At 38.6% G+C, this 16,203-nt stretch overlaps 1 protein-coding gene across 2 annotated transcripts in view; it reads right to left on the reverse strand.

The window, feature by feature from the left end:
• Positions 1-16,203, reverse strand: part of CDH11 (cadherin 11) — a 154,965-nt gene that overhangs the window by 119,745 nt on the left and 19,017 nt on the right. The window lies entirely within an intron of this gene.

Genomic DNA, 16,203 nt, shown 5'->3' on the forward strand with positions numbered 1-16,203 from the left:
AGAAACATTAAAAAAGAAAGCTGAGAAGAGTGTGTCTAAATGGCAAGAATGGAAAAGGCTGGCTGTTAGGTTAAAAATATCTCTGGAAAATGAGAAACTTGTACCATATCTTTTCTCATTCAAACCGTACTGGAAACCAAATCATAGCTGAGGTGGGCTTCTTTTTATACAAATATTCTGAACAAATAATGGCAAAGGGCTGATAGAATCAGCATTATCAACACACTGTAATGGTGGCTAACATCACAAAAATGAGAAATCACCAACATTATGTGCTTCCAGAGGAAAGTGCACACCAGTCTCTCTGATGAGGTCTTAGCCATGGATAAATAAAATTGAATCTGAATCTGATTAAGACTCTCATCCAAGATCCAGTTTCAGAAAAATAAGAGTACAGAAGGAAACACCATTAATGATGGTTCTCAGTTAGAGGCTATGGTAGCCCCTTGGGGACAGTTGAAAGTGTCTGAAGACATTTTTGGTTGTCATGACTGAGGAGGGGATATTACTGGCATCTAGTGGGTAGAGATCAGGGATGCTGCTAACCATCCTGCAATGCACAAAACAACTCCTACAACAAAAGATTATCCTTCTAAAAATGTCAACAGGGCTATGTTGACAAACCGTGTATTATAGGATAAATGATTCCATCTCTTCAATGACAGAGGTAAGGGACACTTACAGATTAAAAGAAACTTGAAAGGTCTATCTGAAGATTAAAAAAAAAGAAGGAAAATCAGGGATGCCTGGGTGGCTCAATAGGTTAAGCGGCCGACTTCGTTCAGGTCATGATCTCACTGTTCGTGAGTTTGAGCCCCGCTTCGGACTCTGTGCTGAACGTTTGTTCAGAGTCTGGAGTTTGCTTCAGATTCTGTGTCTTCCTCTCTCTCTCTTCCTCCCCAACTCATGCTCTGTCTCTGTCTCTCAAAAATAAATAAATGTTTAAAAAATAAGAAAATCAGGCAAAACTAAATTATAGTGCTTGGGGCTTCACACACTGGCAATGAGGAAGTGATTACTGTGTAAGTCAGGAAAATGTACAGACGGATGGCACTGTGAGGGACTCTGATGTATCTGGCAAGGTTCTACCTCCTCAAAGCGTGGTGGTTTAAAAGTGTTCACCTTACAGTAACACATTCAGCTGCATAATTATTTTCATGTGTTTTCTGTATTCTATCTAACAAGAACATAGTTTAAGATAATATTAGCAAGAAAATAAAAAGCTTCCCTTTTCTCACACTGGCTAGGAGTTAATTAGCTTATAGCTACTGAATTGAACAATAACAACAACAAAGGATTGCTGATTCATCCAAGTGCATAATTTCTTTTTCTGTATTTTCCACAGGTACTTAAAAACTTATTTCTAATCTTGCCCATCCCTGTTGCTTCTTGCTAGAGAGTCCCAGCCAGAGTTGTACTGAGATTAAAACAGCATTGTGGGATCATTAAGCATAGGAGCCCCAAAGTCAGATAACTTGGCTTGTCACCCCATGCCACTTTATTCGATTTGCTCCAGCTCTCTTAGCTTGAATTGCTTCTTCTATGAAATGAGATAAGTAACTACGACTTCCTCATTGGGTTTGTTGGGAATATTAGCCAAAGATTGTAAAACTGGATTCGGAAATAACTTAAATAATGGCTTACATAATCTGTTCATCAAATGCTGAACATGGACCTCATCTAGTCCTGGAGTCTGGAGACACAGACGGGCCCAGCCCCCATCCTTGCCTCTTTTACAGGAAAACCTCAGATCCTACTGCTGCCGAGACTCACTCGGTGCTGTCTTATCATTGAAACTCACCACTTTTGGGCACTACAATTACTCTCAGTTGAAAACGAGGGAGCTAAAGGTCAGAAAACTAGAATGCACATCCATGGTTACATGTCTTGTAACAGTCTTTGGGCATCTGCTGATTACCAGAACCTCAGCAAAGCACTTTCCATCCATTGCCTCATTTAATGCTGAAAATCGCCATATGAAACTATCATTATGCTCTTTTTCGGATATGAAAAGTAAGGCTCCCAGATCATCTTTAGCTTTCCCAAAAGCTACACAGCTGGTAAATGTCAAAACCAAGATTCAGCAGAACTAGCTCTAACTTAGGAGCCTGTCATTTAGTTTAAAGCCCAGTGGGTCTTGTCATGCTATTTTGATGCTGCTTTTAAGAGACCAAACAATTACCTCCCCTGGTAGGACCATTACCTGCTTTAAGGGCATCATTTGCCTGTGACATTGATCCTAAAATCCCTTCAGGATTTCTGGATCTTTAAGTATGTGAGATTCTCTAAAAGGAACTGTGGTCTGAAGGAAAGAACAGTCTCGTCCTTTATAGAAACTGTAGAAACTGGGAAGGTGAATGACCCAAATAAGCAGAGGCATGTAGCTAGCTAGCACTGGAGACTGAAAACCGATACTTTAGACCAAGTGGTTCTCAAACTTCACAGACCATCTGAATCACCTGGATGGATTGTTAAAAACCACCCAAGTGATTCTGATTCAGAAAGTCACAGGGTAGGTCCCCCCAGATGCAATTCTGACATAGCCCCCAGATAAGTCTGATGCTACTGGTCCAGGGATCACAGCTTGAAACTGAAATCTAGACTTCTCTCTGTTGACTCCGGGACATTGGAGTGTTTATTCACCCTTGTGGAGTATTTATGAGCCTCAGTAAAGGAAGTGGTTATCAGGTAAAGGATAGGATGGTGAGAGTGGAAGCTTTCTGACAATGAAAACAAGCTAACGCAATACTTAACTTTCGAGGACTTTACAATCACCAAGAGGCTTATTATGAATGCAGCTTCTTGGAGCCCACCCGCAGCTGCACAGGCCCAAGTGAAGACCCCTGGATACTGTCTTTGAAACAAGGTCCCCAGGTAACATGGAAATAGATGGTGTGCAGACCACCTCTTATGAAACCTTGTAAAACAAAGACAAGGACCAGAGCATGAAAGCAAATGAGCCCCATGACCCCTGGCTCTGAAGGCCCGGGTTTTGTCTGGAGATCGGGCATCACACAAAGTTGAATACTCTTGGACATTTCACAACAGACCATGAGAGAGAGAAAGTGCATTTAATTTTTTTTTTTCCTATGGAAACATCTAAGTCAAATATTCGAATTTAGGATCTTCAGAGTGAATTTTAAATGAGAAAAAAACGAGATCATTTGAGATGAAAGAAAACCTTGGAATCTTTCGATTCAGAGCAGCCTGCAGAGTTAGGTGTGAATTGGAAATGTCCCAGAAGATAGGTACTGGGTAATCAGGGCTATTGCATTTTGCACCTGACACAGTATCGCTTCCTCCAACGACAGCAGCATAGCCTGTGCAATTTCAATGTCTTAATCACTTTCCCTTTCTCACAGAATCCAGGGAATTTAGTCTAATTCTGCATGTCTTCCCTTAGGAATTATGAAACGTCAGCTACCATAGAGACTATGCAAGTGGTTTTGTATAAGAAATGTTTGCTGTAATTCAGAGGACTGTGTAATTGAGTTAACAAGTTGTGGGAAACATGTTTATATCCTGGACTGGAACTGATGGTCTGACCATGGGAAGGTATCAAGCAGCAAGGGCTGGAGTATTCATGCCAGTCACTCACCACATGCTGCTGCAGTAAGCAAATTCTGAATTCTGGGCTCTTACTTTGATTACAGCTGATAAAAATGATGGAAATTAACAACCCCACTGTTGGCTAAAGGTGAAGAGGGGAGGGTTATGTAAATGGACAGAATTAGGTGGATTGTTCATGATGAATCTGTTTTACGTGATGTTCTCAGGGATGGTCCACAATCACCATGACGGAGCAAACGAAATGTCAGTGAATTTTGCCAATCCTATTTAATTTGGATCTGTCCAGTAAGAACTATCTCGAGACTGTAGTTGAGTCTATTAGACAGTGAGCAGTGCCATCCTTTCTTACAGCCAAGATATCTGGGCGTGAGGTCCCCTCATTCTAACACTGATTAATGCCTTTTTTTCTGACATTTAGTAGTAAATTAATCCTCATGGAAGAACATTTCAAAAATGGAGGGTTTAAAATAAACTAAATAAAGCTGACTGGTAACATAAACAAATGACAGGATAATGAATGGATAATATTAACACCTATGATAACTACCATTAGTTACCATACTGGTTTGTTACCTTCTAAATTTTTTTAACCATTAAAAAAATTTTCAAAGTAAAGATTGTGGTTTCAGTATAATTTTATCATGCACCAGATGATAAATACTTTACCAAACATAGTATTTTTCCATATTATTAAGACTTTCTTTCTAAATGTGATGAATGACTTCTCAAATTTAGGTTGTATGAACAAACTGTTAATATTTAAAGATTTCCTCAAAGGGGTAGTGATTTAGTATGTTTTTGCACTTAACTCCAATGAATAAAAATGTGATGAGTCAGTTTTAATAGCTTTATTGAGGTATGATTTACATACTGTAAGAAATCACCTGGAAGGGCATTTTTTCATGATTCAATCTTTGTGTTTCAGAGTGTTTCCTACGGCTAAGACAAGGGTTGGTGTATGTTTAGGTTCAAGAAAAACGTTGCCAAATGCCCTCTGGAATTGATTTATACTCCCATCGGCAAAGTATTAGAGAGCTCGTCTCATTCCACCCTGGTCAGCAGGTATGTTAGTATAATTACTTAAGGTTCTGTCACTTTTAATGAAACAATCAAGATGTCATCAAATAGTTCAAAAATGGAAACTGCGGTTAAGAATTTTCATTTTCACTTTTGATGCACTTTGGCTGTGTTTGTCCTTTCATTCTGCTTACTTAAGGTAACATAGTATTCATAGGGACTTCCCTTATTGAAATTCTTGGTAAAAATTAAGGTTGAAAGTAACAACAAAAGTAGGATGCCTGTAGCCCAAATAACAGCCCTACGGAAACTAAGCAAGCTGAACTCCAATGCCGGGTTCCCAGTCATGAGCTTTATTACTCCAGATAAGGATATAACATCTCTGGGCATCATGTTCCTCATCACTAAAAACATAGTTGAAATAGAAGATGATGGGACAAAGTTTGCAGACACTTAACCAGGCAACTAACATATCTCCAGATAATTTTTTTTTGTGACAGGGAGTTTCATTTAAGAAGGTATGTTACATTGATTTAATAGGCACCTAGAAGCAAGTTCCTTACAGAAGTTAGAGTTTGCTTTCAAGTAATGTCTGTCTGGGCATACCAGACAATTAAGTAACACTGTGTGTGAATAATACAAAAATGATTTCTAAATGATCCTCTACCTTCTTGTTCCAATAGCCTTTTTATAAACTTGTTCTTAAAACTATCAAAGAATGGTAAAATAACTAATTATGCATGAGTTACTCTCATGACTTATTCCATTCTCCTGAGGCATGCTGTGATTTTTAAAAAAATGAAAGATTTGTAACTGTTAGTTATCAGCACTTCATGTAACTTTTGATTCAAGTAACAAATAGCATTTCAGCTCTATGTATTCATTATGCCACTAAATTGCAAAGGAAAGAAGCCAATTCTAATGAATTGTAACCATAGTTTCTTTTGCGTATTACATATTAGAAGTGGGTAGCACTTTAAATTATGGTACACAAAACAGCATATAATTAATTCTGAATAAAAGATAATGTATTCTTGCTAAATACGAGTTATTTTAAAATCTCTTAATGAAGAACTAAGCATATGCTGTGCTGCACAGTGCAAGTGGTTAGCATATGTCGTTAGAGCCAACATTTTGCATTTATTATTATATTTATTTTCAATAATAATATATTATTTTAAGTGAACACAAAAAAACTTAATCACTAACATTCCAAATGTGGAAAATATATGCAAATTATAGGAAACTTTTTGGCTTCCCATAAGTTGTCACTAAATAACTTTTTGATGACATGGTGCGATTGCAATTTGCAATAGAATGAGAAAAATGGAAAAGACTGTTACTTTTAAATCGCAGAACATATGCACAATGAATTTTAAAATTCAGATATGGAGAGTAACGTTTCTATTCTAAAAATTGACATGTTCTGAGTTTTCATAGAATAGCAAGGCTTAAAACCCAGTCTTTTAAGTTCTACCTGATATAGTATTGGGTTTATAATTCCTTTTCTGACACTGTATTTCTGCTTCTCAAAGAATGTATCCTGTCCCTGCTACACTCTGATGAGTAGCTTTGAACTGAGCACAAGCCCTATTCTTCCCGATGCCTCTTACATACTGCTATCCCCATTATCATCCATACCACCATCACTAGAATCACCACCCAAACAACAATAAATCTTGGGCTAAACTCTGTTTAGTCTTATTCTCTCCATCTGCACCATGATGATGCTTAATGTCCCTATAAACCAGTCATATGACCATGGACAAACCACTCCTCATTTTTAAGCTAACTTCAGAGCTCTCAGCCATGAAATGACTCTGCTTAGGTTTTTTTTTTTTAATCTCCAACAAATCTTCCATCCTTTTCCATGGCTCTTCCTGAGTGCCAACAGAAATACACAGCAAACCCAGCTTTTCTAAACTCACATATGCTTTCAATTCTTACTTCATTTAAATGTGGAGAGGAAAAAACTGTGGACATTAAAAATGAATTGCAATATCAAAATAGCTTAGAATTAAAAACAAAATGTAAAGTTTAATTTTAAATTGAAGGTTTAGGGGCACCTGAGTGGCTCAGTCAGTTAAGAACCTGACTTCGGTTCAGGTCATGATCTCACAGTTAGTGAGTTGGAGCCCCACAATCAGGCTCTGTGCTGACAGCTCAGAGCCTGGAGCCTGCTTCAGATTCTGTCTTCCTTTCTCTCCCTCTCAAAAATACACAAACATTAAAACTAAATAAATACATAAATAAATAAATAAACTGAAGTTTTAGCTTCTACTCCAGAGGAATAATAACTATTCATCAGAGACCAACTGAACTAAAAAGAATTGCTAAAATAAATAAATAAATAAATAAATAAATAAATAAATATGCCACTTTACATTAGAAATCTGGTTTTGGCCACCTACCTCTGGAAGACAAATACCTTGATTAGCTAAAGTAGAATATACTAGCATTTTTCTGGAAGTAAAATATGCATCTATTGTTATCTTGGAAAAAATAAAATAAAAAGATCTGCTCTTCCATTCTTCCCCAAATACCCATAGACTTGGAGTAATTTTCAATGTGCTTCTTTCTCAAGAACTAATGTGTAGAAATAAAAAATTGAAAAAGAATAAAATGTAAAACTAAACTAAAGTAATTAATTATACCATCCATCCATGACTGCTGCCATTTCAGAATGATTCCCTTCCATCCGCTGGTATGCATGAAGAAAGTTAAAATCACACTGAATAGATAATTCCGTGGCCTACTTCACACCCCTTAACATTTTATCCTAAGCATATGTCCATTTAGCTACAGATTCTTTGCTAATACTTCCAGTGACAATTACAGCCCATCATAAAAATATACCACATTCATTTAACCCATCCCTTGTTAGCTATTTCACTATTCTTCCTCGGCCCCTCCCTCCTTTCCCTCCCTTTCTCTCTCTCTCTTTTCTTTCTTTCTTTCTTTCTTTCTTTCTTTCTTTCTTTCTTTCTTTCTTTCTTTCTTTCTTTCCTCCTTTCTTTCCTCCTTTCTTTTTCTTTCTTTCTTTTCCTTCCTTCCTTCCTGTCTTTCTAACTTTCTTGTCTTTTTTTTCTTTCTGTCTTTTCTTTCTTTCTTTCCTATGCTAAATACTTTATGCATGTATTTTTTAACATTTCAAGATATTCCTTTAGCATTAATTCCAAAAAATATGAGATGAATATTGTAAAATCTCAGCAGAAATAATATTATTTCAAAATAACTTTGGTGATTTCTTTTTACCTAAATACTCATCCTTAGCATTTTCTGTGAACTGCTTTGTACTTTACCACACCAGCCCCATTAGCTGTTCTAAATGATCCTAGATGCCTTCCCACCACTGTGGCTACAATGGAACACATATTTATTTCTATATGCTTCTTCTCCTTCCATCCTAGGCTTTATTCAGGAAGATCCTAGATGACTAAACACCCTAATCTAAGCTCTCTGCTTAAGGTCAGGCACATAGTAGGCACTCTATAAACATTCATTGAATTGACTAATGCATCTTGAAAATTATTTACCAAACTCCATCCTTGTCCCAGAACTATAAATGGATCTCTTGCTCAAGTTGCAAAGATCTTTCTCTATTTTCCTTCATTATTCCCTGGCAAATAAAAAAAAATTCAGGACATGAAACCTCTTCCTAAATCCATTCTGTTATCTACTGCTATTGCTGAGATGGATTTGCAAAGGACAACGCTGTTCTTTCCAATGTCATTTTACCTGTTTACTTTGCAAGAATAAAGAGGAGGATCAAATAATGTCAACTCCTCAGAGAAGTATTCCTGGGAGAATGACCCATGTCACCTCTCTTTAGCAAGAAAGACCCATTTCATCTCTTCTTCTATGACATGACTCTGTTGATCTCCTTACCACAACTACCCCAACCTGAGGTTGTCCTATCATGGATGCTCTCTGCCTCTTCCAACAGAGCCCGTACAGATGGCAGGGTCTGTCCTGTTCACTCATAAACCTGTGTTCCACAGCACACTGAATGGTGCACTGGAGCCCTTCCGAACTGCAAAGGTTCTTAGAGGTCATTAAGTTTAGCTCTATTATTTAAAAAAAAAAAAATATGTAAGCAGATGCCCCAATAGGGATAGTTATTTGTCTAAGGCTTATGTAAAAATGATAGTATCTGGATGAGAATTTAGAATTCTCACCTCCAAGGCCAGGGTTCCTTCCATAGCTGCCCAATGATGGCCATCTCTCAGCCCAGAGTAGAGAAGGAGGCCCTTATTCTCACTGAGCCCACAAAGAAAATAATGCTTTGAGCCAAACTGAAAAGATTCTCTTCCTTGTCTTTGGCACTATCCAAACCCTATATATGTATAGTACTGTCTTTATACAGCCAATGGCACATCAACCTTAATAAAAATAGAGCAGCTATTACTACCTTCCTCCTACACAAAGGAGCAAGGTATGTGGCCACAGCCATGTGACCAAGCCCAGATCAGGGATCTGTTTGCCAAGTACAGAGGTGCATCTCCTGGATTTTCTTGTAACATTTCAAACCACAGGCTTCCTGTCTCATCATGCACAGACCAGGAACCTTCATTTTGCAGTGGACAGTGGCTTCTCCTCACCTTGAGAGAATTTTGTTTAGATAGAAGTAAATAAATAAAAAGAATCCTGTGTTAATGGCATCTATGTAGTGATGTGATGCATTTTTTAAACAGATTCATCCAACTTCCAGTAATGACAACAGCAAACTGTTTCTTTTTTTTTTTTTAATTTTTTTAATGTTTTATTTATTTCTAGGAGAGAGAGAGAGAGAGACAGCGTGAGCAGGGGAGGGTCAGAGAGAGAGGGAGTCGCAGACTGAAACAGTCTCCAGGCTCTGAGCTGGCAGTCAGCACAGAGCCCGACGCAGGGCTCAAACCCACGAACCGCAAGATCATGACCTAAGCGAAAGTCGGACGCTTAACCGACTAAGCCACCCAGGAGCCCCAAACTGTTTCTTTTTTAAAGAGTTACTGGAAGGCTAAAGGCCAAAACCCATCTCAGATGCTGTACCTGTTCAATCTTTCTGAGACCCAAAGGTTCTTAGAAACACAGGGACTCACTCCCAGGGAGGTGAACACTGAAGCTACAAAGGGAAATGCCTTGCCTGAAGTTATTACAGAAGCAAGTGACAGGTGCCTGGAACTCAAGGCTTTCAGTAGATCTAAGCCCAGTATAGTTCTGGAACACTCAGCAGCTCTGGTTCCCCTGGCTATTATTACTCTTTCCAGTCTGTATCACCTGGCTCCTCCCAAAGGAGAGGAGGGCAGGGGAGAGGCTGTGCTGAGATGTGACCCTACAAATTCCATGGAAGTGTCACTATCAAAGAACCTTGACCACTGAGCTGCACTTGTACACTTGGGCCCCTATGTGAACTGAGCAACCCTGAAGATGCATATATATATGAGTATATATAAGGATTTATGTTTATGCTTGGATAATCATTAAAGATGTTGGTCTCTTTATAAGCCGCTTTGGGAGAAATTCTACTGGCATCAGTGCCAAGAAATGTTTTGTCTCACCTGGACAGACAGGAATGCATTATTACTTTGTGGTAGTTTTATAACTCTTGGTGTTTCACCAGTTGCCTGGTTACAAAGGAACAATGCTCTATGTCATAAATTATGGTATGCTCTTCAGTGAAGTCCTTTGTTCTATCTTTCAACATTACTCTTACTTTCCCTTCATCCTAATTTCTTTAAAACTTTCCTTTGTTGAAATCTTAGCACATTGCTGGTATTTATGAAGGCCACTTCAACACCTCCTGAGAATGGGAAAGGCCATAAATAAATGGACAAGTAAATAGGCCATACTGTTTGAGCTGTTCACATGGCCAGCCACTGAGAATCCAGTCACCTTTCTCCTGGCAGCTTGCCCAGAACTTTAGTTAAGCCCTAACAAATAGCAATTCCTTATTAAGGAAGAGTTGGTCCTAATATTCATCCAAGGAGCATATATTCAAAGAACAGTCTTCTAGCTAATTAATTTTGCTTTCAGGTATTCAACATTCAAGAGATCTTTTTTATGTTTCTAGATGTGTGTATTAAAACATGTATCCAAACATACTGAAATAACCAATTTAATGATACCCTCCTCCTCCAGACTTTTAAAACTTTGAAGGTAAGGACTATGATAGTTTTATCACTGTGTGCCTAGTACCTATCACTGTGGCTATCACATGGTAGATATTTTGTTGGATAAATGGATGCTTGCTAAAGTAACTAGAGTGCACATGTGTGCATGTTTGAACGCATATATACATATATTTATGCATGCATGTACCTATATTTCCATCTACTACATAAATGTCTCTCATGCAATCTCAACAGACTCTGTGAAGCAGTGTATTATTATTATCTGTGTGTATTATTACTAAATAATATACACATTCACAGAGCTTTTATAGACAGAGTCCATGAGTCCATGTCTATGAGTCTATGAGTCCATGTCTGCCTTACCCCTAGCTCTTTCCAGCCTGCCATGTTTTCTATATACATTTCTGTCTCAAGACAGAATCACAAGTAATTGTGTACACAAAGATACCTCCAAACATGGAGAACAGATGAAGAGGTAGCTCAGTAGGGTCAACCATATCCCAATGCTGTTAAAAGAAATAGTGTAGTTTACAGTCTTCATATTCAGTATACTTTCTGACAATCCTACTACACCATCTAAAATAACATCTGTCTGAGAAAAAATTGCACTGACTGTGTGTGATGGTTAGCTTTATGTGTAAAGTGGGCTAGAGGATAGTCTCCAGTGATACCAACACTAATGGAGGTATTACTATGAAGGTATTTTGTAGATATTATTAAAGTCTCTAATTAGTTTACTTTCAGTAAAGATTATTCTTGATTATCTGGGTGGGTCTGACTCAACCAGTTGAAAGCCATTCAGAGCAGAACTGAAGCTACTCTGATGATGAACAGAGGGGTCTACCTGTGGACTGTGGCTTTGTCTCACATCCTTGGGCTCCAGTCTGACCTTGCTGCTCACCTGCCCTGTGGATTTCAGATTTGGCCTTGCCAACCCTCACAATTGCTTGAGCCAATCCCTTTCAATAAATTTCCTACTATATGTGTCTCCTCCTGATTCTGTTACCCTCAGGGCACCCTGACTGATACACTATGTATACATCAATATTTACAGATGGGAAACATCAGGCAACTTCATAGTCAAGGAAATGAAAGAGGCCCTACAATCTCCTGATAGCATCCAGGAATGCTATCTTCCCTGAATGACAGTCCCTTTACTTATGTGCAAAGGTCAGATTTCAACTGGTTCAATAACAAGAATGCTCTGCTTTCCAGTTTGCACATTTTTTTACAAGTTCTTGGAAAAAGTAATTCACAGCAGTATATTAGGAAGCCACTGCTGCATAAGATCATATGGATGATATCTCTGTAAAGCATTTTCTTCATTAATGCCTTTATCTGGTTGTTTTACCCAAAAAAAGTATTTCAGTGGTGGAGAAAAATATGTGTAGGTTTTCAAATGATGATTCTTATGTTGGAGAAGTGATAATAGGCAAGATAATAAACCGGCATAAAGAGTCACAGGGTTTGGACTTCATGGGGACCTGAGTTCCTAAATGGATGTCACTAGATGGATTAGCTTCTATAAGCCTCAGTTTCCTCAACTGTGAAGTACAGATATAATCTGCCATACAAGTTTCTCTGAATGGTGCCTGCTATCACCCATCAGAAGTGAATCTTTCAGATTGATCTTCATCCTCCAGGCCAGGGCTTCTGAGCAGCAATACTATTGGGCCAGGTAAGTATTGGTGGGGGGAGAGGGTGCTGCTCTGTGCAATACAGAATGTCTAGCAGCATCCCTGGCTTCTATCCACTAGATACCAGGAGCACACCCCTACCCAGTGGTGACAACCAAAGATGTTTCAGACCTTGCCAAATGTCTCCTGGCGGGAAAATCCCAGGTTGATAACCACTGCTCTTGGGATGCAGTTATTACTTTTTTTTTTTTTCCTTTGGCATTTAGTTTTTTTTTTTTTTTTTTTTTACAAAAAAAGTATAAAATTCATATAGAAGAGCATAGCTCAGTGAATTTTTATTAAGGGAACATGTCCATGTTATCAGCCCTACAACAAAGAACAAGCTCACCCTCTCTGCAGAGGAAGCCCCTGATATTCTCTTCTTTTGTGACTACTGAGGGCTTTCAGAGAAATTGAGGCATAAACTTTATTTTTTCCTTTTTTAATGTTTATTTATTTATTTTGAGAAACAGAGAGAGGGTGTGTGCAAGCAGGGGAGGGAGAGAGACAGAATCTCAAGCAGGCTCCATGCTCAGTTCAGCACCATGCAGGGCTTGATCCCACGAACCCTGAAATCATGACTGAGTGGAAATCAAGAGTCAGACACTCAACCAACTGAGCCACCCAGGTGCCCAAGGCATAAATTTTAAATCATGAGAGGTGATTCAGAATAAGAGTCTGTTTTGCCAAGGTAACAAAGCTCTGCTAGAATGATAATCTACCCAGAAATCATCACAAAGTAGCAGGTGAGCCACCCAAACCCAGAGTTAGATTGTCTGAAATATTGAGAGAATATAATAATGGCAAGCCTTATAGTTCTTTTTTTCCTTCTAGCGTGAAAATTTAGCTTGTCTGAGTCAATGGCAAAAAGAAATTATCAAAAAAACATCAAATGTAGAAGGAAGGGCCATGAGACTGAGCAGAGCAACAGCTGGAAGAACCAACCTGGCCAATCTGGTATCTTCAGAGACTCTGAGAAATGAGATGTGTCTCCAGGCGTTAGGACATCCTTCTCCCTGTTATGCCTAAGTTCCCTGGGCCCTAGGGAATGGCAGGCCAACACATTACAGTTGACATGTCTTCAAATCCTTCTGTAAAACAACCTTGACATACCAGTTACATAAGATACTCAAGTTCTACTCAGATAGTATTGGGAGGTTAAGATAAGTTGCAAGGACTCTTATTGTCAGGTGATGACCTATATCCACCCCTACCTAATTGTTTCTGCTTGAGCACCTACCCCCCAGGGGACCTTGTTGATTGGTATTCCGGAGTGACTCATTCTGGCCTTGATATGCTGATTGGACTTTGTGAAGGAACTTCTTTTTTGGTTATGGGAGAAACACTGCTATCCTGAAAGATCTGTTTTTCTTAATACCTCCCATTAAGCAATAAACAGGCTATTGACCCCTACTCACAAAGAACCAACTTTTGCCTTTACTATGCTAATGCTGCCTCTGAGCTGTTCCCCGTATACCTATGCATATCAATGTTCTGGCAAGTTTTTACTGATAAAAGAATTTATCATCAGAATGCCACTTCTGTGGCATCCCCCAAACACTAATTCATAAAATAGAGTCTCAGACAGTGCAGAGAGGCCTGGCTGGTGACCAGAAAGAATCTCGTGCCTCTCTCATCCCTCCCTCACCGACACTGTCCATCCTTTAGGGATCCCTTGACTTGGCCAGAGCTGGACTCCGGCAAGATAAAATATCATGGTAGCAGGCCAGAATGACACTCCTTCTCTAGATATATAATAGTCATGTTATTGGGAATTTACCAAATTGTCTTCATCTATGAGCTGCTGGAGGATCGAAACTCTGTCTTTTCATTTTCACTATCCCCTTATAGCATCTCCTATGGGGCCAGGAATATGATAGGTGCTTATCTAATGCATATTAGTTGAGAAAATAAATTATGTAATAGAAAGTGAATTTCACTGGGAGTTAAAAGTGCTGATGCCCTGTTCTCGACTGTGCTATCATTATGTCGTGAGACTTCAGGGATAATCATTAAATTTCTCTAAATATCAGCACCTAAACCTGTTTAAAAATGTAAAATGTAATATAAAATGTAAATGAACAAAATGGCCTTCAGGGTCACTTTCAGAACTAAGATTCTAAAGGATATGTTGAGCACAGAAATTGACATTACAAAAATACCTAAAAATCATCTATTTTCTCATTCATTCATTTATACTTTCAATAACTTACTCTTTCATTCATCCATCCATGGGCCCCATGAATCGTGAGGTAGTATGCTGGTCTGGGCTCCATGGAATCCACAGCCACTGAGAAACAGCACATAGACAGCTGTACCATTATGACTTCTATATTGGAAAGTGCCTTGAACCCCTTCTCCCAAAGAGAGTAAACAGCATAAATGCAGATATCAACTGAGGAAAACACAGTAAAGGTCTAGGGAAGCCAAACACTGATTCAGTTATCCATTCACCAAACCATCCATCCAATAACAGTTCTGAATATCTATGTGTTAAATGGGATTTTGTTTTCTGTCCCAATCCCACTGTCAACCACAAGTAATGAACACATGACCCAAGCTGGGTCCTTACAGGACAGCAAATAGCTTCAGAAATGGGCACTTGGCTCAAGCAAGACAATCTCAGTTCTTTGGAATTTCCTGCTTTTGCAAACTTAAAGTATAAATATATGTTTTGAGACTTCTAGTGGTCATTGTGTCATTGTTTGTGTCACCCAGGAAACCCTCCCAGGGCAATAGAGTCTGAGACTTACACTCAAAGAAAAGCAGAGATAAGTAGATGACGGGGTCACCATGTGATGGAGATAGAGATGGACAGACTTCCCAAGATTGCTAAGCTCTGGATCCAGTCCAGCCAGAAGCTAGACCTCCTATGAATGTTCCAATCATACAGTCCCAATCTTCTCCTTTTCTCTTAAACCATACTTAGCAGCTTTCTATAATCTGTAACCACTACAACCTACTAGGTGCCCAAAATGGAAGGAGCCATAAGTGTTAGAGCTGAAGAAGGTCAGGGGGCTCTGATCAAGGAACCAAGGAGAAAATAGAGGGAAGGATCAATCTTAAATGTCAGGGGAGAAATGATGAGGGATGAAACTAGGACAATAGCGGAACTGGAAAAATGGTCATATGGAGAAAGGAGTCAGAAATAAAATCAATAGTAATTGGCAATAGACTAGATATAAGGTCTCAGAAATAAGACCCCTTAAGATTCAACTTTTTTTTTTTTTTTTTTCCACTGACCTCTGCTTAGGTAACTTGGTGGATAGTGCTGGTATTACTGGAATATGGAATATAGGAAAATGATTGTATTTAAAGGATTGGAATGTGGTCTGGGAATTCACCAGTGTTAGGATGGTACGTAAAGGTATGAAATCAGTGAATCATCCCAGCAAACAAGTGTGATAGGAGAAAAGAAATTGTCTGGAATAAAATACTAAAGACAAAAAGAACTAAGAATCTCCAATATTTAATAGAAAAGGCTGAGATGGGTGTCCAACCAAAGTAGCTAAAAAAAAGAAAGAAAGAAAGAAGAAAGAAAGAAAGAAAGAAAGAAAGAAAGAAAGAAAGAAAGGTTTCTTTTTTTCTGAGACAGACAAATGTCTTAAAGGAAAATTAAGAGACTGAATGTGAGAAGGCAACTAGAGGTATCTCCCACTAGAATGGCATTTATTGGACTGCCCAAGATGGGTAGACAAATTGCTGTGTTTAATACCCCCTGAGAGAACATTCCCACATTCTTCCACTTATAGCTAACACCTCTTATAAAGGGATTTAACATAAATATCTCTTTATGAGGCTGATGTTTAGCCACCTTTTTTTTTCCT

The sequence above is a fragment of the Hyaena hyaena genome, unplaced genomic scaffold (genome assembly GCF_003009895.1).
Source record: "Hyaena hyaena isolate Hyena2069 unplaced genomic scaffold, ASM300989v1 scaffold_301, whole genome shotgun sequence".
Lineage (NCBI taxonomy): Eukaryota > Metazoa > Chordata > Mammalia > Carnivora > Hyaenidae > Hyaena > Hyaena hyaena.